This window comes from Mobula birostris, chromosome 14 (assembly GCF_030028105.1).
Source record: "Mobula birostris isolate sMobBir1 chromosome 14, sMobBir1.hap1, whole genome shotgun sequence".
In the NCBI taxonomy this organism is placed as follows: domain Eukaryota; kingdom Metazoa; phylum Chordata; class Chondrichthyes; order Myliobatiformes; family Myliobatidae; genus Mobula; species Mobula birostris.
Window position 1 is genome coordinate 17127941 of NC_092383.1, and position 22396 is coordinate 17150336.

The 22396-nt window shown below is 42.5% G+C and overlaps 1 protein-coding gene and 1 pseudogene across 1 annotated transcript in view; one reads left to right on the plus strand and one right to left on the minus strand.

Annotated features, from left to right (window-relative positions):
- LOC140209736 (NT-3 growth factor receptor-like) overlaps positions 1-22396 on the plus strand; it is a 946852-nt gene that overhangs the window by 802617 nt on the left and 121839 nt on the right. The gene's annotated exons all lie outside the window — the stretch shown is intronic.
- LOC140210165 (U6 spliceosomal RNA) lies at positions 14068-14130 on the minus strand (annotated as a pseudogene).

Consider the following 22396-nt stretch of genomic DNA (forward strand, 5'->3'; position numbering starts at 1 on the left):
AGTGGACTATAGGATAAAGTGAAGGAGGTGAAGCGCCAGAGGGAGGCGAGAGGCAGGTTATTGCATCTAAGTGGAGTTACAAAGCACCAGGCCTTTCACAGGAATGCTAATAAACAAAAACAACACAGTACGCGATAAAGTCACACTTGGGGAGGTGGATTATGTTTTCTTGATTTTCTGTGGAAAACAAAGCAGCTAGAACCAGAGTAATGTGTGAAGGCCTGCTTCTCCCCATCCTCTCACAGAACCACACGTCAGTGCTCAGGACAGGACCGCACAAATGCCAGTGTGAACAGCTAAACCGTGAAATGACATCCCCTCCAAAACCACTGTGTGATGTTGCTCTGTCTGTAAACCACTCAGCTGCCTGTGGTGTCTGTGACATGTGGTGTTTTCTGTGATTCTTGTTCAGTAATTCTCCTTGACAATTACTAGGAGATTATAAGAGCTTAAAATGAAACAAAAAAAATCAAGTGCTTAAATCTGGAGTCTTGACTATGAAATTGAGGATTATTTTACAGTGAGGCTTTGTTAATTACTAACGTTACTCTGTAACTCACCATCACCAAGCATAACAAGATAATGGTTATTTGTTCAAACACAATTTAGGATGAAATTATTGTAAAACTGATGTGAGCATTAAAATTACTGACGAGAGATATTGTTCTTTCTTTGTTGAAACATTTGCTGTTACTCCTTCCATGTTTATCAGTGAAGTAATAAAGTTTATTTGAAATGGCTGTCAAGCCCTCTGGCAATGTTGATGGATTTTAAATGGTTTTACAGGACGTGCACCTCAGCAAAGGTTCACTGAGTGCCATTGGCTGTCAATAGGTCTAAGAATGTAAGCAAGGCAGGCATCAGCTGCCGAGCTTACTGCATTTTCAGAGTGTTCCGGAATGTTTGCCATTGAATGTTTGCCATTTTGACGAATGAAGCCGGAATTGGATTTGAATTGTTGAAAGAGCGGTAAAGGAATAGGTGACATCCAGTCTGGATTGTTGCCTGCGGGTGGAACTGTTCTCTCAACAACAGACTGGGACATGGGTTCCTGGTACCAGTGTTGTGATGGAGTGGGTAAGTACCCAGTCGATGTTAAACAAAAGACTTCTTTCAATTCCAGATGTTCAATAGCATAAAGGCTTCAAGTACGCAGTCAGCTGAACTGCTGTAGCTGTCTTGAATCATTGAAGCACTCAAGGTACTTTCAGATAATCGAAGACCACCCCTCCTCGTGTTCTCAGCTGGGCTTTGAAGGGGTGTCTAATTTGTTCCAATCCCATTCACCTTTCTTGGTAGTCTTGAACTTTTCTCTTCACAAGTAAAGTTACATCAAAAATCTGTCCAGCCTCCCTCAAAAATTGCATGTTGATTCTTACATAAGTCTATGTGGAAAAAAAATTCTCTTTTCTGATTCTTATTATATCACTCTATGTCTCCATGATTCAATGACCCCAGGATACTGAGCGAATTGATGCTAATTCCTGAGCTCTATGTCTGAAAGAGCCTCGGCCCAAAAGATTGATGGTTTATTCCCCTCCGTAGATGCTGCTTGACCTGCTGAATTCCATCAGCATTTTCTGTGTTACTTTACATCAGAGTTTGCTGTTGGTGTGAATTACCAGCTTCTGAATGAAATGTGCAGCTTTCTGTTGTTTTGCACTGATTACTGTATTTGGCACGGATCTGAAAGTGCCAAGGATTATGGGACAGCAAAATGGGGTGACGGATACTGTGTGGAGATTTCCTTGGGATCCATTACACGTATTTACTTTTTAACTTGTGTGGTAAATGCACCTCAGAATCAGAATCAGGATCAGAATTAGAATCGGAATCAGGTTTATTATCACCGACATGTGACATGAAATTTGCTAACTTAGCAGCAGCAGATCAATGCAATATATAATCTCGTAGAGAGAAATAAAAATAATAATAGTAATAATAATAATAAACAAGTAAATCAATTACATATATTGAATAGATTTTTTTAAATGTGCAAAATCGGAAATACAGTATATTTAAAAAAAGTGAGGTAGTGTCCAAAGATTCAATGTCCATTTAGGAATCGGATGGCAGAGGGGAAAAAGCTGTTCCTGAATCACTGAGTGTGTGTCTTCAGGCTTCTGAACCTCCTACCTGATGGTAACAGTGCAAAAAGGGTGCTGGAGATCCTTAATAATGGATGCTGCCTTTCTGAGACACCACTTCCTAAAGATGTCCTGGGTACTTTGTAGGTTAGTAGCCAAGATGGAGCTGACTAGATTTACAACCTTCTGCAGCTTCTTTTGGTCCTGTGCAGTAGACCCTCCACACCAGACAGTGATTCAGCCTGTCAGCATGCTGTCTACGGTACAACCATAGAAGTTTTGAGTGTATTTGTTGACATGCCAAATCTCTTCAGACTTCTAATAAAGTATAGCTGCTGTTTTGACTTCTTTATGACTACATCAATATTTTGGGACCAGGTTAGATCCTCAGAGATCTTGACACCCAGGAACCTGAAACTGCTCACTCTCTCCACTTCTGATCCCTCTATGAGGATTGGTATGTGTTCCTTCGTCTTACCCTTCCTGAAGGCCACAATCAGCTCTTTTGTCTTACTGACGTTGAGTGCCAGGTTGTTGCTGCGACACCACTCCACTAGTTAGCATATCTCACTCCTGTATGCCCCCTCGTCACCATCTAAGATTCTACCAACAATGGTTGTATCATCAGCAAATTTATAGATGGTATTTGAGCTATGCCTAGCCACACAGTCATGTGTATACAGAGAGTAGAGCAGTGGGCTAAGCACACACCCCTGAGGTGCGCCAGGGTTGATCGTCAGCGAGGAGGATATGTTATCACCAATCCGCACAGATTATGGTCTTCCGGTTAGGAGGTCGAGGATCCATTTGCAGAGGGAGGTACAGAGGCCCAGATTCTGCAACTTCTCAATCAGGATGCTAAATGTGAATCTTCTGGAATATATTTTATTATTTGTTAATTTATTCATGGTAATATTACTTTGCATTGTGTGTGAGTTATATATACTGTGTTGGGAGAAATGTTGTTCTGTTTGGCGACATATACGTATGTGGTTGAATGATAATAAACTTGATCTTGAGCATTCATGCCTTCACAACAACTCAGGCCATGCCCTTTCTTCACTGCTGCCATCAGGTAGGAGGAACAGGAGCCTCAGGACTCACACCACCAGGTTCAAGAACAGTTACTACCCCTCAACCATCAGGATCTTGAACAAATGGGGATAGCTACATTCATTTAAGGACTATTTTATATTGTTATATTGTTATTTCATGCTTTTTATTTATTGCTATTTATTTATATCAGCATTGCACAGTTTGTTTACTGTTTACAGTTTACAGATACTGTTCTATAGATTTGCTAAGTATGCCCGCAGAAGAAGAATTTCAGAGTTGTATGTGGTGACATGTATGTACTCTGATAATAAATTTTACTTTGAAGTTTGGAGAACAAGGTTATTTCACAGTCTTCCCCACATCCATTCCCGACACTATGACCCACATAGTGCTGTGAATTAGTCAAAGACGACATCCGGTCCTCAGCCAATAGCTGGCAGGATCACTTCTCCTACCTGTTCATTGCCATCTAGGGATCAAGTAACATTGTGACAATTAGAAGTGGACATCAAGTGTTAATCACTAACTAGAGGTAGATCACTAACTTGGTGAAAGCCGCCCTATGGTCTGACCGAAACTTATTGATCTGTGTTGTAATGTGACCAAAGTCAACAGAGGGATTCTGAAGCTAGTGAATACAGAAGTGTTTTACTCAACAAAAATGAGCTGCAGGCAGCGTACTGAGACACTCTTGGAGCAAGAAGCCTCTCAACCCAATATTACATGACATTTTTATATGTTAAAGATCCAAGTTAACAGCAGAACCATTCTCTAGTTACAATCTATCTACAATGCTTCCTTTGAATTACATATAATTTTCAAATAGCAACTTCTTCACACCCACATTCCAGACACCAAAATGAATGTTAACCCACTGACTCTAGGTTGCATTCCTGCATATGCAGGCGTCTGAGGTCAAGGGTGAGTGTTTCTTTGTTTGCAATTGACCCCAACCTGCAATTCCAGGAAACCCATTGTTCTGAGCTGTGTTTTAAGTTCAATCTGGAATCCACATTCAAATCTGAAGAATGGCTGCTGCTGAACTTAATATTTGGTATATACCCTACCTCCAGAACACACCCGAGCAGTCTGCACCAAACTGAGTTATCCATAGCAGAATGCTGGTGACTGTTTAATACCACTGACCTATGTCGCTAAATCTGTTGTTTTGCCACAGCAGTACACTGTAATACATGAAAATTATTATACAGAACTGTGCAAAGTTCTTGGGCACATATACATATAGCCAGAGTGCCTAAGAGTTTTGCACGGTACTGTATTTGTCAGTGTGGAGTGGAGAACGAGTTGGTAAATCTGGCCGGAGCAAAGGATGTTGGGAATGGCAAGGGTGGGGTGCCACAGGAGGGGTGTGGGACAGTTGGCAGAGAAGGAGTGCCAAGGATGTTGCATGTGCGGGTGCAGACACACCCAGCCCAGAGACACAAGGCAAGGTCATTTGATTCCAAACTACTGATTTATGGATCATTACAGAATTTCTCTCTGGTGCTTCCCGCTCCCTTCCCCCTTTCCCAACCTTGATTACCCCCTTGCTGCCCCCTTCCCACTCTCAGTCAACAAAAAGACCCATATCAGAATCAGGGGTATCATCACTCACATATGCAACAGAATGTGTTTTCTTCTCGCAGTAGCAGAACAGTGGTATACATAGAATTACTATAAGGTATAGTAAAAATACATATCAAAGTATCAAATGAAAATGCCTCTGTACCATACTCCTGTTCCCTCCCCATATCTTTGATGCTTTTTGCACCTCAGTAATTATCAGTCTCCTTCTTCGATATATTCAGTGACTTAGCCTCTACAGCTCTGTGTGATAGTGAAACCCACGTTCTCCACCCTCTGAGTAAAGAAATTTCTAATTTCAGTCCTAAATCACCCACCCTGCATTTCAAATAACCTTTTGAAAAATAAACCAGAACATCTTGATCTGAGCAAAATGACATTGAACAGGGGTATTCTTGGTCTGCATGAGGAAGAGCTAGTTAGGTCTGAATCATATTACTTCAGTGAGAGGTGCTCCTTGTATCAATATCACTACATGACTGTGGAATGATCATCTATCTTGGTACCTTCAAATTATATTTAAATAAGGAAGGTGATGTCTGTCTCAACAGTAGTAATGGTGCGAATACTCGAGTTGAGAGTGATGTTCTCTTGAGGGCTTATTCTCTTAATGGAGAATGTCTGTGTGTGACTTTGTTTAACGTGGGGAGGCTGATGCACAGGAAGCCACCACACGACCCTTAACATATGGGTCAGGGTCCATCGGCATGGAATGCAAGATGACTGGAGACACTTCACAGCTCCAGCTTTTCTCCAGCTTCACTTCTGTTGTGATGTGTCATGATCTTCTGCCAGCTTCACCGTTGAGGTCTTGGTTGGATCTCTCTGCGTGGAACCTCCCCCTTGACCTTACCTCCATGGTTGGAACTCAGCTCCAGGCGACATCATTCTTGGGATCTCAGGAACTCACCAACTTCTCTACCATGGCAAGGTGGCAATTCTCAGATGATCCTGTCTCAAAATAATGTGAACAGCAGCAGAAGACCTTTAAAAACTGCCGACTAACAAGGTATTGCTATGGCATTTGCCAGGATACAGCGAAAATATTGTCTTCCCTCTGTTGATACAGATCAAATCAATATACAGTGCATTGAACTAGAATAAGGTAGAACAGCAACAATGCAGAATAAAGTGTAAAAGCTACCACAGAAGTGCAGAGAGGGCAAGCAATAAAGTGCAGCATCATAATGAGGTAGATTGTGGGGCCAGGAGTCCAACTAATCGTACAGTTTGCTTATTCAAGAGTCTGATGACAGTGAGGTAGAAGCTGTCCTTTCACCTGGTGGTACATGGCTTCAGGCTTTTATATCTTCTGCCTAATGGGAGAGAGGAGAAGAGAAAACGCCTGGGGTGGCTGGGGTCTTTCTCATGCCGGTTGCTTTATTGAGTGGAGGCTGGTTCCTGTGACTTGCTAAGTTGCGTCATCAACTCTCTGCCATTTCTTTGGTCACCTTAAGCCCGGGAGATATAGGAGCAGAATTAGGCCATTTGGCCCATCGAGTCTGTTCCACCATTTGATCATGGCTGATCCAGTTTTTTTTCTCAGTCCCAGTCTCCTGCCTTGTCCCCATATTCTCTGATGCCCTGCCCAACCAAGAATCTATCAACCTTTGCCTTAAATATACGTAGAGACTTGGTCTCCATAGCTGCCTGTGGCAAAGAATTCCACAGGCTCATCACTCCCTGACTAAAGAAATTCCTCCTCATCTCAATTCTAAAAGGACACCCCTCTATTTTGAGGTCATGTCCTCTGGTCTTAGACTATCCCACCATAGGAAGGATCCTCTCCATATCCATTCTATCAAGGCCTTTCAGCATTTGATAGGTTTCAATGTGGTCACCCCTCATTGTTCTCAATTCCAGTGAATACAGGCCCAGAGCCATCAAACACTCTTTATATGACGAGCCATTCAATCCTGGAATCATTTTCATGAACCTCCTTTGAACCCTTGCCAACTTAAGCAAATCTTTTCTAAGATAAGGGACCAATACCTGTCCAAAATACTCCATGAGGCTTCACCAGAGCTTTATAAAGTTTCAACATTATATCCTTGCTTTTATATTCTAGTTCTCTTGAAATGAATGCTAACACTGCATTTACCTTCCTCATCACAGAATCAATCTGCAAATTAACCTTTAGGAAATCATGCACAAGGACTCCCAAGTTCCTATCCACTCAGTTTTTTTTGCATTTTCTCTCCATTTAGAAGAAACAATCCTTTCATTTCTTCTACCAAAATGCATGATCATACGCTTCCTGACACTGTATTTCATCTGCCACTTCTTTACCTCTCCTGATCTGTCTAAGTCCTTCTGTAGCCTCTCTACTTCCTTAAAACTACCTGCTCCTCCATGTATCTTCATATAATCTGCAAACTTTGCAATGAACCCATCAATTCCATCAGCCATATCATTGACATTTAACATAAAAAGAACTGGTCCAATACAGTCTCCTGTGGAACACCACTAGTCACCGGTAGCCAGTCTGAAAAGCCTCCCTGTATTCCCCCTCTTTGCCTCCTGCCAATCGGTCACTGCTTTATCCATGCTAGAATCTTTCCTGTAATACCATGGGTTTGTAGCTTGTTAAGCAGCCGCATGTGTGGCTCCTTTCAAAGGCCTTCTGCTTGTTACTTCTTCAAAGAAATCCAACAGATTTGTCAGGAAGATTTTCCTTGAGGAAACTATGCTGACTATAGACTATTTTATCATGTGCCTCCAAGTACCCTGAAACCTTACCCTTAATAATCAACTCCAACATGTTCCCAACCACTGAAGTCAAACTAACTAGCCTACAGTTTCTTCCTTCTGCCTCTCTCCCTTCTTAAATAATGGAGTGGCATTTGTAATTTTCCAGTTTTCCAGAACCATTCCAGAATCTAGTGATTCTTGTAAGATCATAACTAATGTCCCCACAATGTCTTCCACCACCTCCTTCAGAATTCTGGAGTGTACACCATCTGGTCCAGCTGGCTTCTTGATCTTCAGACCCTTCAGTTTCCCAAAAACCTTCTCTCTAGTTATGGTAACTTCACACATTTCATACCCCCTTACAGCTGGAACTTCCACCGTACTGCTAGTGTCTTCCACAGTGAAGACTGATGCAAAATACTACCTCACTATTCATCCACTATTTTGTTATCCTCCTCTGTTACCTCTCCAGCATCACCCTCCAGGTGTCCAACATCCAGTCTTGCCTCTTTTCACACTTAATGTCACGTGCAGAGCAGTTGCCGTACCAAGCCAATACGCAACCAGACAGGATGGTTTCTCTTCCGCATTGAAAAAAATTGGTAAGTCGATGAGGACATGCTGAACTTCTTCAGCCTCCTGAGGAATTATAGGTGTCGGTGTGGAAATGAGTTGTTCCCCTGGCTCTCTTGAGAAACATAAGACCATAATCCAATAAGACATAGGAGCAGAATTAGGCCATCTGGCCCATCAAGTCTGGTCTGCCATTCAATCATGGCTAATCCTTGTTTTTTCTGCTCCTCAACCAAGTTCCTGACCTTCTCCCTGTAACCTTTGATACCATATCCTATCAAGAACCTGTCAATCTCTGCCTTAAATAAACCCAACGACCTGGCCTCCATAGCTGCATGTGGCAACAAGTTCCACAAATTCACCACCCACTGGCTAAAGAAATTACTCCGCATCTCTGTTTTGAAAGGTCGATCCTCTATCCTGAGGCTGTGCCCTCTTATCCTAAACTTTCCCACCAGGGGAAACATCCTTTCCACATCTATTCAGTCTAGGCCTTTCAACATTTGAAAGGTTTCAATTAAATCCTTCTGAATTCCAGTGAGTACAGACCCAGAGCCATCAAACGTTCCTTGTATGATAACGCTTTCATTCCTGGAATCAACCTTATGAGCCTCCTCTGGGCCCTCTCCAATGCCAGCACATCTTCTCTAAGATGAGGGGCCCAAAACTGTTTATAATACTCCAGGTGAGGCCTCACCAGTGCCTTATAAAGCCTCAGCATCACATCCTTGCTCTTGTATTCCAGACCTCTTGAAATCACTATTTGCCTTCCTCACCACCGACTCAACCTGCTAGTTAACCTTCAGAGTGTTCTGCACAAGGACTCACAAGTCCCTTTGCACCTCAGATTTTTGGATTTTCTTCCCATTTACAAAATAGTCCACACATTTATTTCTACATGACTGTGCATTTTCCAACTTTGTATTTCTTTTGCCACTTTCTTACCCATTCTCCTAATCTGTCTAAGTCTTTCTGTGTCTTACCTGTTTCCTCAACACTACCTGCCCCTTCATCAATCTTCGTATCATCTGCAAACTTGGTAACAAAGCCACCTGTTCCATCATCTAAATCATTTATATACAGTATAAGGAGAAGGGATCCAACATCAACCCCCATGGAACTAGAATGGACAATAATTCTGTGGCTAACCTGGATAGGATAACGTGAAAGAGTGTAGGAATATTCATTTATTAGGACTCGTCCTGCATCAATACAGAAGGAAGATGACCTTGTGCAGCAGGACTATAGATAACCTATACCTCTCGCTACTCCTCTCCCTGCCACATGAATTAACAAGAAAAACAGTAAAGTCTTCAACGTTAACTTTAAACCATCTTATGCCCTTGATATCAGCCAGCTGAGAATTGAGAAAGCATCCAGATGGAGTTCAAGGTCTACCAAATGGAAAAGATAAGAATAGTTGATATTGGCCACAGCAGACAGACAATCTCACTGATGTGGTGTTCAACAACCAGCTGCCTCAGGTTTTCTTTTCTGGGATGGACTGTTCCTTTTTTTTTGCTTTTGTCGACAAAATTGGCTGCATCTGTTGTTACCAATAACCCTAGCCAGAATGGAAACAATTGGATAATTCTCCCATATATCATACCTGACAACAGTACTGCTACAAAGTGACCAGAATTGATTTTATGTCCATAATTTGTATGTAGCTATCTCCAGTTACTATTTTTATGATCATCTGGATTTAATCAGGTGACGTTAGCATACATTGGTTAAGTTTTGTGTACTGTGGTTCAACAGAAGTTTGAAAGATGGATTCCATAAACTTTGTCTTTGCAATGTAATATTTAAACAGACTCTGGTGGCTGTGTATATTGTTTAAATTGACTGATGTGTGCTATCTACATCAACCTTGCTCTCTAAATAGACCACTTATTGCATAAGCTCCAGATTTCTTATTCTAAGCCTTACTCCATTTCATTGGCAGAGGCAATACCATCCATGGACAACTGAACAAAATTATGCTTTTAAGCAGCAAACACAAAATGCTGGAGGGACTCTGCAGGCCAGGTGCATCCATGAAGAGGAATAAACAGTCAACGTTTCAGGATGAGACCCTTCATCTGGATGTTTTAAAGAATATTTTGAATAACAGATGCCATATCTAGCAGATCAATTTGCAGTTCCTTTTGTGAAAAACAATCTATCACCCCAGGCATGGTTCTCACACATAATACTGTCTCAGTTAAGTTCAGGGAAACACTGAATCCAAATCAGCTATGTGAATAATGGTCAGCTCATGAACTGTCCTCCAAAGGGACCACGTCCTTGCCGTAGGGTTTAGGAGCTTGCATCCTTCAATGACCCAGAGAGCTATGTTGGCTGGAGTCAGGGCCCTGTGCTTCAGCTGTTGGTAGGGTCACCCGTGCCAAACAGTTCAACGGGTAGAGGCCAGACTAAAAGTGGTGTACTGGTCCTCCAGGTTTGGAGGTTCAGTTCAGGGCTGAAAACCCTGACTGGTCAAAAAGAATTGTTATGGAAACAACAATGAAGATTCCTTCTTTATCAGTGTGTGGTGGTATGGACGGATGGAGATGGAGGACCTTCATTGCTGCCCTAAATGCTCTTGGTGTAATGGGCAGCAGATTTTTTTCATCAGCTGTACCATCTGGTTCTATGGCGTTCTTGACACTTAGTGGTTCGGTAATAGTTCCCTGGATGAGGTACTCAGGCTCAGGGAATTGAAAGTTACTGAGGAGACTGGTGGTTTGAGAAGCACCATGGATGTAGGTGGGAAAGGACTGAACCAAGGGGGCAGAATGGAACCGAGATATGAGGACACAAGTTCAGTAGTGCAGGAGCAGGCAGAATTTAGTAGTTTGGTCGTAGTCTTCTCCTAATTCTCTTGGGATATTTTTGAACATATCAGTACTCAATAAGTTATAATAATCAAGAATAATGGAATAGGAACCTGAGGTTTTTTTTGATACAGTGCGGGATAGGCCCTTTTGTCCCTTCGAGCCACGCCACCCAGCAATTCCCCCCCCCCCCACCAATTTAATCCTAACCTTATCACGGGACAATTCACAATGACCAATTAACTTAACAACTGTAAACCAGGTCACTGGCACTGTAAACCATTCTACTAACTGCTACACTACAGTGCCTCCCCAAATAATTAATGTAATTACATTTAAAATCAAAGTGTCAAATATATGAGCAGGAAGGTCATATCTGAACTGTAAAAGGCACTAGTTAGGTCATAGCTAGACAACAATGGTTAGTTCTGGTCACTACATAAGAGGAAGACAATGATGGTTTACAAAGAGGTGCAGAAGAGGCTTCACAGCTGTTATATTAGTTATGAAGTAAGTTAGTTACATGGGTAGCATAGCATTTAGTGTAATGCATTACTGCATCTACGATTAGCAATTGGGGTTCAATTCCCACCATGTCTGTAAGGAGCTTGTATGTTCTCCCTGTGACCGTGTTTCCTCCAGATTCCAAAGACAACTTTAGCATGGTGGTTAGCACAACACTTTGCAGTACGGGCGACCCAGGTTCAGTTCCTGCTGCTGATTCTACGGAGTATGTACGTCCTCTCTGTGGCCGTGTGGGTTTCTTCCCACAGGCCGAAGATGTACCATTTGGTAGATTAATTTGGTCATTGTAAATTGTCCTGTAATTAGGATAGGATTAAATCAGGGTATTGATGGGTGGTGTGACTCAAAGGGCCTATACCGCGCTGAATCACAATAAATTAAAAAAAGCATTCAGGTTAGGGTTAGTAAATTGTGGACATGTTATGGAACTAGTAGCATAGTGACGTTTGTGGGCTGCCCCCGTCATATCCTTGGACTGTAGAGGCTGTTGACGTAATCAACACATTTCACTCTATGTTTTGACGTTTTGATGTCATGTGGCAAATAAAAGCTAACCTTTAAGAAGGGGCAAAGTGTTTCTTTGGAACAAAGGCAGCAACCAAGAGAAGTTTTAAATGAAATTTTGGAGCTAAAATGAGGCTTGGGAAAGTTAACAGGACGTTGCTATATATTCTATCAGAAAGGTCAAAAACTAGTTGACTGGGGTTTAGTGTAGATAGTGGAATCATTAGAAGACATTTAAAGAAAGCTTTTACTCAAAGGTTTCTGCAGGTCTGAAACCCAATGCCTAAAAGGATGATGGAGGCAGAAGATGCCATTGCATTGAAAAAAAATGCGGATAATGACCTGGATGACCAAAGGTTCAAAGTAAATTTACTATCAAAGTATGTCAGCATATACAACCCTCAGATTCTTGTGGGCATACACAGTAAATCCAGGAGACATAATAGAACCACTGTACCCAACAGGACGGACAACAGCCGATGTGCAAAAGCAAAAGAAAACAATAAATAATAATAAGAAGAAGAAAAAGAACAAGAAGAATAGATAAGCAATAAATATCGAGACCATGAGATGAAGAATCTTTGAAAGTGAGCCCATAGGTAGTGGGAACAGTTCTGTGATAGGGCAAGTGAAGTTGAATGTAGCTATCCCCTCTGATTCGTGAGACTGATGGCTGAAGGGTAATAATTGTTCCTGAACATGGTGGTGTGGGTCCTGAGGCTCCTGTACCTTCTTTCTGATGGCAACAGTATAAACAGAGCATGGCCTGGATGGTGGGGTTCCTTGATAATGGATGCTGCTTTCCTGCGACTGCTCTCCGTGTGGATGTGCTCAATGGTGGGGAGGGCTTTATCTGTAATGGACTGGGCCATATCCAATACATTTTGTAGGATTTTCCATTCGAGGGCGTTGATGTTTTAATACCAGGCTGTGATGCAACCAGTCAGTACACTCTCCTGCACACATCTATAGAAGTTTGTCAAAGTTCTAGGTGCCGTGCTGAACTTTCACAAACTTCTAATGAAGTAGAGGCACTGCCATGCTTTTTTCATAATGGCACCTACATGCTGAACCCAGGACCAATCCTCAGAAATGATAACACTGTGGAATTTAAATTTGCTGACCCTCTCCACCTCTGACCCCCTGATGAGAACCATCTCATGGACCTCCGGTTTCCCCCTCCTGAGATCAATAATCAGCTCCTTGGTCTTGCTGACGTTGAGTGAGAGGTTGTTGTTGTGGCACCACTCAGTCAGATTTTCAGTCTTCCTCCTATATGCTGATTCATCACCACCTTTGATTTGGCCAACGACAATGGTGTCATCAGTAAACTTAAGTATGGCATTACAGCTGTGCTTAGCCTCAGGTCAGAAGCATAAAGCGAGTAGAGCAGGGGGCTAAGCACACAACCTTGCTGATGGAGATTGTGGAGGAGATGTTTCTGCTCATCCAAAATGACTGAGGTCTGCACGCAAGGAAATAGAGGATCGAATTGAATATGGAAGTATTAAGGCCAAAATCTTGAAGCTTGTTGATTAGTTTTGAGGGGAAGATAGTACTGAATGCGAGCTGTAGTCAATGAAGAGCATCCTGATGTATGCACCTTCACTGTCCAGATGTTCCACAATTGAGTGAGTAGCCAGTGAAATCACGTCTGCTGCGGACCTGTTGCGGAGATAGGCAAATTGGAGGGGATCCATATTGCTCCTCAGGCAGGAGTTGGTACATTTCATTACCAACCTCTCAAAGCACTTCATCACGGTAGATGTAAGTGCTACTAGACAATAGTCATTGAAGCAGGTTACCATGTTCTTCTTAAGCACCAGTATAATTAAAGCCTGCTTGAAGCAGGTGACCATATACTGCAGGGAGCTTTATTTAATCTCTTCAAGAAATTAGCTTTTTTTGTCTGATGTACATTGAAATATTGAAACACACAGTGAATTGCGTTGTTTTGCATCAATGACGAACATAGCCCAAGGATTGTGATGGGGCAGCCCACATGCGTCGCCATGCGTCCGGCACCAACGTAGCATGCCCACAATGTACTCACCCTAAACATAATCGCACATATTTGGAATGTGGAGGGAAGCCGGAGCGCCCGGAGGAAATTCACGCGGTCACGGGGAGAATGTGCAAACTCCTTACAGACAGCAGCAGGATTTGTACGCCGATCAGTGATTGCTGGTGCTCTGCAGCGTTTTGCCAACTGTCACGATACCTTGAGCAAAAATATGGAACACTTCAAGAAATTGCATGTCATTCTTGTGCAGGGGCCACGCTAATCTTCGAAATATAAAGCTCTCTTTTGGCCATCAGCATTATGATGGGCCAAATGTCCACCTTCTATACTGCCTGTTTCCATGGTTATATTCAGCATCAAATGATTCCATTATACTCTCTGAAAAAGACCATTATCCAGGTCAATAATTATTCTACTACAAAAATACAAAACAAAAACAAATCATCTGGTGATTTATACATGCAATCCCCACTCTAATAAACATGGGCACAGTGCCCACATCCTATTTTGCCCAACAAGCATCTCTAAAATGTCAGCCAGCAGAAAACAAACAGTCACATCTGCCGAGAGTATTACCTATGTATAACTCATTACAAAGCTAGTACTGAAGCAGAAAATGAAGACTTGGTTTTGAAATTCAAATAAAAGCATTAGAGAGGATATACACATCAGGAGAAATATTAACCCTTCTGTCGGAACTCCTGGGAATGCTAATGACAGCGGTAGAGCTGCTGGTGGCTGAAAGTGGTACGTGGAAGGTTCTGGTGATGGAGGGTCTGGTCTCCCGGGTCACTGCAGTGTTCACGTTAGTGGGAATGAAACTCTAACAAATTTCTACAGATGTACCACGGAGAGCATTCAAACTGGTTGCATCATCGTCTGACATGAAGAAGCCATTGCACGGGATCGAGAAAAGCTCAGAAGGCTGCAAACACTGCCAGCTCCATTATGGGCTCGAACCTCCACAGTATCAAAGACACCTTCAAAGGGTCTGTGCCTCAAAAATGTGACGTCCATCATTAAGGACCCCTATCGCCCAGGATGTGCCCTCTACTCATTGCTACTGCCAGAGAGGAGGTACTGAAGCCTGAAGACGCACATTTGACACTTCAGGAACAGCTTCTTCCCTTCCACCATCAGATTTCTGAATGGTCAATGAACCCATGAACACTAACTTTTGCTTTTGTCGCACTACTTACTTAATTAAGATAAGTTAAGTTCTATTTTCTATTTATGATTTATAATTTAAATTTTTAATATTTATTAGTTTTTACTATTTTTAATATTTAATATTTGTAATCCAGGGAGTAGGAAGCGCAGAATCAAATATCGCTGTGATGATTGTACGTTCTAGTATCAATTGTTTGGTGACAATAAAGTATAAAGTTATTGTATATATATTTCTCATTGTAATTTATTGTGTTTTTACGTATTGCACTGTAGCGCTGCGACAAATCAACAAATCTCACGATAAACGTCAGTGATATTAAACCTAATTCTGATTCTGAGTCGCTGAGAGTAGGGCTGTTGGCAATGGCAGGGCAAATATGCAAGGGTGATGGAGGCTAGATTCTGGTGATCTGTGTTCTCTCAGGTGTTTGAGGAAAGATATTTTCATGGGTGACATGGCAACGTAAGCGGGTGGCACGGTAGCAGTAGCAGTTAACATAATGCTTCGCAGTGATCAGCGATTGGAGTTCAATTCCTGCCACTGCCTGAAAGGAATTTGTGTGCTCTCCCCGTGACCATGCCAGTTCTCTCCCACCTTCCAGAGGTACACAGGTCAGGGTTAGTAAATTGTGGGCATGCTATGTTGGAGCCAGATACATGGCAAAGCTTGCGAGCTTCCCCAGCACGTCCCAGAACAGTGTTGGTTGTTGGCGTAAATGCTGCCCGCATTGAAACGTCAAAACGTAGAGTAAAATGTGTCGTTGGCGTCAACGGCTGACACAGTTTGAGGATGTGTTGGGAGCAGCCTGCTAGTGCCACCACACCTCCAGCACCAACATAACATGCCCACCGCTTGCTAACCCTGCTCTGTACATCTTTGGAATTTGGGAGGAAACCGGAACACCTGGAGGAAACATGCACAGTCACAGGAAGAACACACAAATTCCCAACAGACAGCGGCGGGAATTGAATCCCGATCGCAGAAGAGTTATGCTAACCACTACAGTACTGTGTCGTCCACCTGTACCAGCCGTGTAACTTCCTTCATGCATTGACTGACCATGCAACACTGTTATATCCATCACTAGCATACAGCTGACAATACCCTTGCATATTGTTATTTCCTGCAGGGAGTTATCCCATTGTGTGGGACAGACTGTGCTGGAGGCTGTCCAAAGTACTTAACTGTGAATAAAGCTGTTTACTGTGGGCAGATTTTTGGGCAGGCTTGTTTGGTATTGGAGGAAAAGCTGGCTGTGGGTAGGCCACATTTCAAAATATTGTGATGGAGAGGTGGTGCTGGCTGGGGCAAGCAGCTCCATTGGTGGAATGTACCATAGTTTATTGTCTTAGATGAAAAACAAAATACTAAACATGCACTTGCATGCCTGCTATATGCATTCTGCTCTTCCTTTGGAGGTATTCAAATAGGAAATATTGAAAGAGCCACAAGTTCATATCTCATTTAAAGCTAATCAGAACGCACAGATTTCCTTGTAATCAACTAAATAATTGATAGTCATTGAATTCAGCCACAGTAAGATGACAGGATCAAAATAAGCAAGCACCAGATAATGGTGCTGAGAAAGGTCTTTGACTCATAACAGATCAGCAATCACAATCCTCTCTTTAAATTACTTTTGCCAACTATTAATTTTATACTAAAATGTATTGAGGTTCTCAAACAGCTCCCTTCATTGGTCCTTCTGTCCTTCTAGTACTGTTTTAGTCCCCAAACAGTCCATTGCTTCTTCTCTTGTCTCCTCTGACTTCAACCCAGAAATCTTTAAGTTCAGTCATTATTCAGTCATTCAGTAATTTCAGTCATAATTTCAGTCATTTCCTGAGGAGAATGAGGTCCTTTACATCTGTCGGATGATGCTGAGGATGTCCTACGAGTCTGTGGTGGCCAGTGCTATCATGTTTGCTGTTGTGTGCTGGGGCAGCAGGCTGAGGGTAGCAGACACCAACAGAATCAACAAACTCATTCGTAAGGCCAGTGATGTTGTGAGGATGGAGCTGGACTCTCTCACGGTGGTGTCTGAAAAGAGGATGCTGTCCAAGTTGCATGCCATCTTGGTCGATGTCTCCCATCCACTACATAGTGTACTGGGTGGGCACAGGAGTACATTCAGCCAGAGACCCATTCCTCTGAGATACAACACTGAGAATCATAGGAAGTCATTCCTGCCTGTGGTCATCAAACTTCACAACTCCTCCCTTGGAGGGTCAGACACTCTGAGCTGATAGGCTGGTCCTGGACTTATTTCATAATTTACTGGCATAATTTACATATTACTATTTAACTATTTATGGTTCTATTACTATTTAATTATTTATGGTGCAACTGTAACAAAAAACAATTTGCCCCTGAGATCAATAAAGTACGACTATGACTATGATTATAGCCACTCAGTGGCCACTTTATTAGGTACACCATTGCACTTGCTTGCTAATGCAAATATCTAATCAACCAATCCTGTAGCCGCAACTCAATGCAGAAAAGAATGCATACGTGGTCAAGAGATTCAGTTGCTGTTCACACCAAACATCAGGGAGTGGGGATGAAATGTGATCTAAGTGACTTTGAACATGAAATAATTGGAGCCAGACAGGGTGGTTTGAGTATCTCAGAAACTGGGGGTGATCTCCTGGGATTTTCATGCACCACAGAGAATGGTACAAAAAAAACATCCAGTGAGAGCAGTTCTGCAGGCAAGAATATTCTGTTAATGAGAAAGGCCAGGGAAAAATGGCCAGACTGGTTCAAGATGACAGGAAGGTGACAGTAACTCAAATAACCATGCTTTATAACAGTGGTGTGCAGAAGAGCATTTCTGAATGCACAACACATTGAACCTTGAAGTGGATGGGCTGTGGTAGCAAAAGGGCCACATCCAGTTCCACTCCTGTGCCTAATAAATTGGCCACATAAAGGAAGATGATTTGAGCACACATTTGGTGTCTGAGGCTCTATCAGGCAGGAAGGAGAAAAATTAGTTTGTAAGGTGTTCTATGACCCACGATTCTATTATTTCTCAGGATCTTCAGATTGTTTTTCTATTTGATGAGATTATGCTTCTTTTGATTATATTCAATGTCTCACTGCATCTACCTCACTTCTCCCCCGAGGCAGGGTATCAGTCTTTCACTTTGATTGCAGTGCAATCTTTGAGGCTGACTGCCTTTAGAACACCTGACAGTGGTGACACAAGTGAATATTGGCTCTCCATCTCAATCTAATTGCTATCCAAGCTGAAGTTAAATAACTCGGTACAAAGAAGATTCTCAACTGCACTCTTTCCAGAGCATGAAATCTGAAGTAAGACAGAAAGCATTCAAGTGTACAACAGGTTAGGCGGTATCTGTGGAGAGAGAAAGAGAATTAATATTTCAGGTCAAAACATGGTTTAGTCCCACAAAGAGGGATTAACGCATGAGCTGACGTGTGAGAACACTTTAGGAACGTGAACCTGCGTTGATCTTTCAGCCTTCTCCTCCACTGAATCTCTTACCGCAGAGCCTCTTTCTTCCACTTCTTTCTTATCCAAGAATCTACTTCACTCTGCCTCAAATATGCTCAGTCACTCAACCTGCACAAGCTACACACATCAAAGTTGCTGGTGAACGCAGCAGGCCAGGCAGCATCTCTAGGAAGAGGTGCAGTCGACGTTTCAGGCCGAGACCCTTCGTTAGGACTAACTGAAGGAAGAGTGAGTAAGGGATTTGAAAGTTGGAGGGGGAGGGGAGATCCAAAATGATAGGAGAAGACAGGAGGGGGAGTGATGGAGCCAAGAGCTGGACAGGTGATAGGCAAAAGGGGATACGAGAGGATCATGGGACAGGAGGTCCGGGAAGAAAGACAAGGGGGAGGGGGGAAAAAAACAGAGGATGGGCAAGGGGTATAGTGAGAGGGACAGAGGGAGAAAAAGGAGAGTGAGAGAAAGAATGTGTGTATAAAAATAAGTAACAGATGGGGTACGAAGGGGAGGTGGGGCATTAGCGGAAGTTAGAGAAGTCAATGTTCATGCCATCAGGTATGCACAAGCACAAGCTATTGGACAGAAAATTCCAAACACTCTCTATGCTGTGGAAGAAGAATAAATTTTCTCACCTCAGTCCAGAGTGGCTAGCCCGTTACTTTAAGACTGTGACCCTGTTTTTAAAATGTTGTGTAATTTCTCAGATGTTCAGATACGTGTTCTGATTGTTGAGACTTTGTTTCTGTCAATTACGTCCAATGCAAACTCCTTATGATGGAGAAGCCAAAGTGTGAATCAGCCTGTCATGGTTTGACATTTTCAGATAAAAGCACCCAGAACTCTTTAATAGGAAGAAGTGAGTGATGTTAAATTCTGCACTGTGCCTTTGTGTGATAAGACTTGGCAGTGCTACGCATCCCACTTGACCTTGGTTCATCCAAAGGTCAGTTCTCTGATGTCTCATCAGTGAGTTTATAAAATTACTTGCAGTTTTGAATGGCTCTATTGTTACCTAGACAGACCAAGACAGAGTTCAGTTTCTCTTTATAGATAGGATTGCATTATCATTATAGTGGCTTGTTATTAGATGCCTGTTCTTTTTTTTAACTCACAAATAAGTGAGTTCCCATTTACACTCAGCAGGCTGATTAACACCTTAGTTACCATGTCTTCTAAAAGGCTGCAAATTCAAAGTTCGAAGTACAATTATTATCAAAGTATGTATACAGAATATTACACTGAGATTCGACCTCCCTCAGGCAGCCACAAAACAAAGAAATGCCATGGAACACATTCAAGAAAACATCAAACACCCAATGCGCAAAAAAGAACAGATTATGATTATGGTTATGATTATGAGGACACGCAGTCCCCTTTTATTGTCATTTAGTAATGCATGCATTAGGAAATGATAAAAATGTTTTTCCAGAATGATATCACGAAAACACATTACAAACCGACTTAAAGACTAACAAAAACCACATAATTTTAACATATAGTTACAGCAGTTCAAAGCAATACTGTGATTTGATAAGAACAGACCATGGCACAGTAAAAGTCTCAGAGTTTCTCGAAAGTCTCATCATCTCATGCAGACGGTAAACCTCCAGCGCCGCCAACTTGCCGAAGCAGCATCCCGGAAGCATCCGACCACAATCCGACTCAGTTTAGTTCAAGTCAGCATTGTGCCACTAGAACTTTGCAGAGCAAAGCCTTCTTCACTAAGGTGCCCCAGACCGCATTGATCACCCTAAACAAACTGCACAAAAACGGCAGAAGAAAAGAGTAACCAGAATCCAGAAACACATGTAACATGAACCCTAAAGTCCCCAAAACGAGTCCACCGCCTCTCTGATCAATCCTTGCAACAAGAGTCCTGCACGTTCTTCTGACAGCAGCTAGCTAGCGAGAGAGGGAGGAAGGTGGGTCAAATGGAAGCAGACGGCACCAAACACCACCCGTCCTCCGCTCTTATCCTTATCAAATTCTACCTTGCTTGATGCCTCAGTTGTAGAAAAGCATGGAGTCAACCGTGCTGTCATGTTCTCGAAGCCTCCATCAGAGAGAAGCAATGGAGTTGATCATGGCTCACGCTCCTTCTCCAGATGTCCAGGCCTCCGGTCTGCACTCTCCGCTGCAAACCTCAGCAAACTCTCTCAGAGACAGCAAAGCGCTATGTCACTCAATCGGTCCAAAAACACGCCATCACAATGTAAATTGCAAGTTCCAATTGCATGCAGCTTACTCCAATGTTGTGCTGCTACTTACATCAGAATCAGGTTTATGATCACCGGCACACGTCAGAAAATTTGTTAACTTGGCAGCAGCAGTTCAAGCAATACATAACATAGAAAAAAAAGTAAATAAGTAAATCAATTACAGAATATGAATATTGAATATACAAAAATCATGAAAAAAATAATATATATTAAAAAAGTGAGGTAGTGTTTAAGGGTTCAATGTCCATTTAGGAATCAGATGGCAGAGGGGAAGAAGCTGTTCCTGAATTGTTGAGTGTGTGCCTTCAGGCTTCTGTACCTCCTACCTGATGGTAACAGTGAGAAAAGGGCATGCAAACACGAGGAAATCTGCAGATGCTGGAATTTCAAGCAACACACATAAAAGTTGCTGGTGAACGCAGCAGGCCAGGCAGCATCTCTAGTCCTGACGAAGGGTCTCGGCCCAAAACGTCGACTGTACCTCTTCCTAGAGATGCTGCCTGGCCTGCTATGTTCACCAGAAAAGGGCATGCCCTGGGTGCTGGAGGTCCTTAATAATGGATGCTGCCTTTCTGAGACACTGCTCCTTCAAGATGTCCTGGGTACTTTGTAGGCTAGTACCCAAAATGGAGCCGACTCCGTTTAGACAGTCCATTCACAGGGAGTGGCTGTGACTGATCAACATCACCCAACATCTCAAAGAAATGGTGCATTGATTGTGGGTATTCAGGACTTGGAAGTCACTGGAACCACAGGAGTGGAAACAAAGTCCTGAATATCTTATTTGCCTGTCCCCTTCTTCTAGTTTCTGAGCATTTAATAGAAGTGAAATAATGCCGATTCCCTGTGGGGATTTCATTATTCCTGCACTTTGAGAGAGGGTGCTGAGGAGACAGAAAATGAAAGAAAGGAAACTGGCAGACGATATGCAGGGGGCCTGAGCCTGAACCATTAAAACCTGAGATGCAATATCCATGGATCTCCAAGGTCCAACCTGAATAATTATCCCATGGCTGTAATTGAGAAGACTGCTCTTATCCTTCTCAAGCTATTGTAAGATGCGTCAGTCACTGCAAGCTGTTTCTCACAGTAGCCTTGCAGGCAGCTGTGAAGGTGATAACAGTGCTTAACTTTATATGCATTGGAGTCACCCAGGCAAACTCTGGTGATATTAGTCACAGTTAGTTAGCAGTCATTGCTGCTAGACACATCACGTCTGCCCTGTTTATGCATCCCTCTGAGTTCATTTATTTCTACAAAGGTCCGAATAAGACAAAGAAAGAGCGAAAGAGAAACCATCAACATTTTCCAAGTGGATGGATTCCCATTAGTGAAAATACCATTGATTGCAGTTGAATTTATAACACCAACCCTGAAAATCCCATCAACTTCATAAACAGAAAATTATTTCATTTCCCAAATAACACACACACGCAATGTTGGTGAACGCAGCAGGCCAGGCAGCATCTATAGGAAGAGGTACAGTCGACATTTTGGGCCGGGACACTTCGTCAGGATTTCCCAAATGTTCAGATGGTGAATGGAATGAACCCTTTTCTGTTTATAAGCCAGTGTATGTTTCCTGGTTAAATGTTTTGTGAATTAGCCACAGTATTGCTGGGAAAGATCCCGTTCTTGTCTTTAAAGGTTCACCTAGTTAATC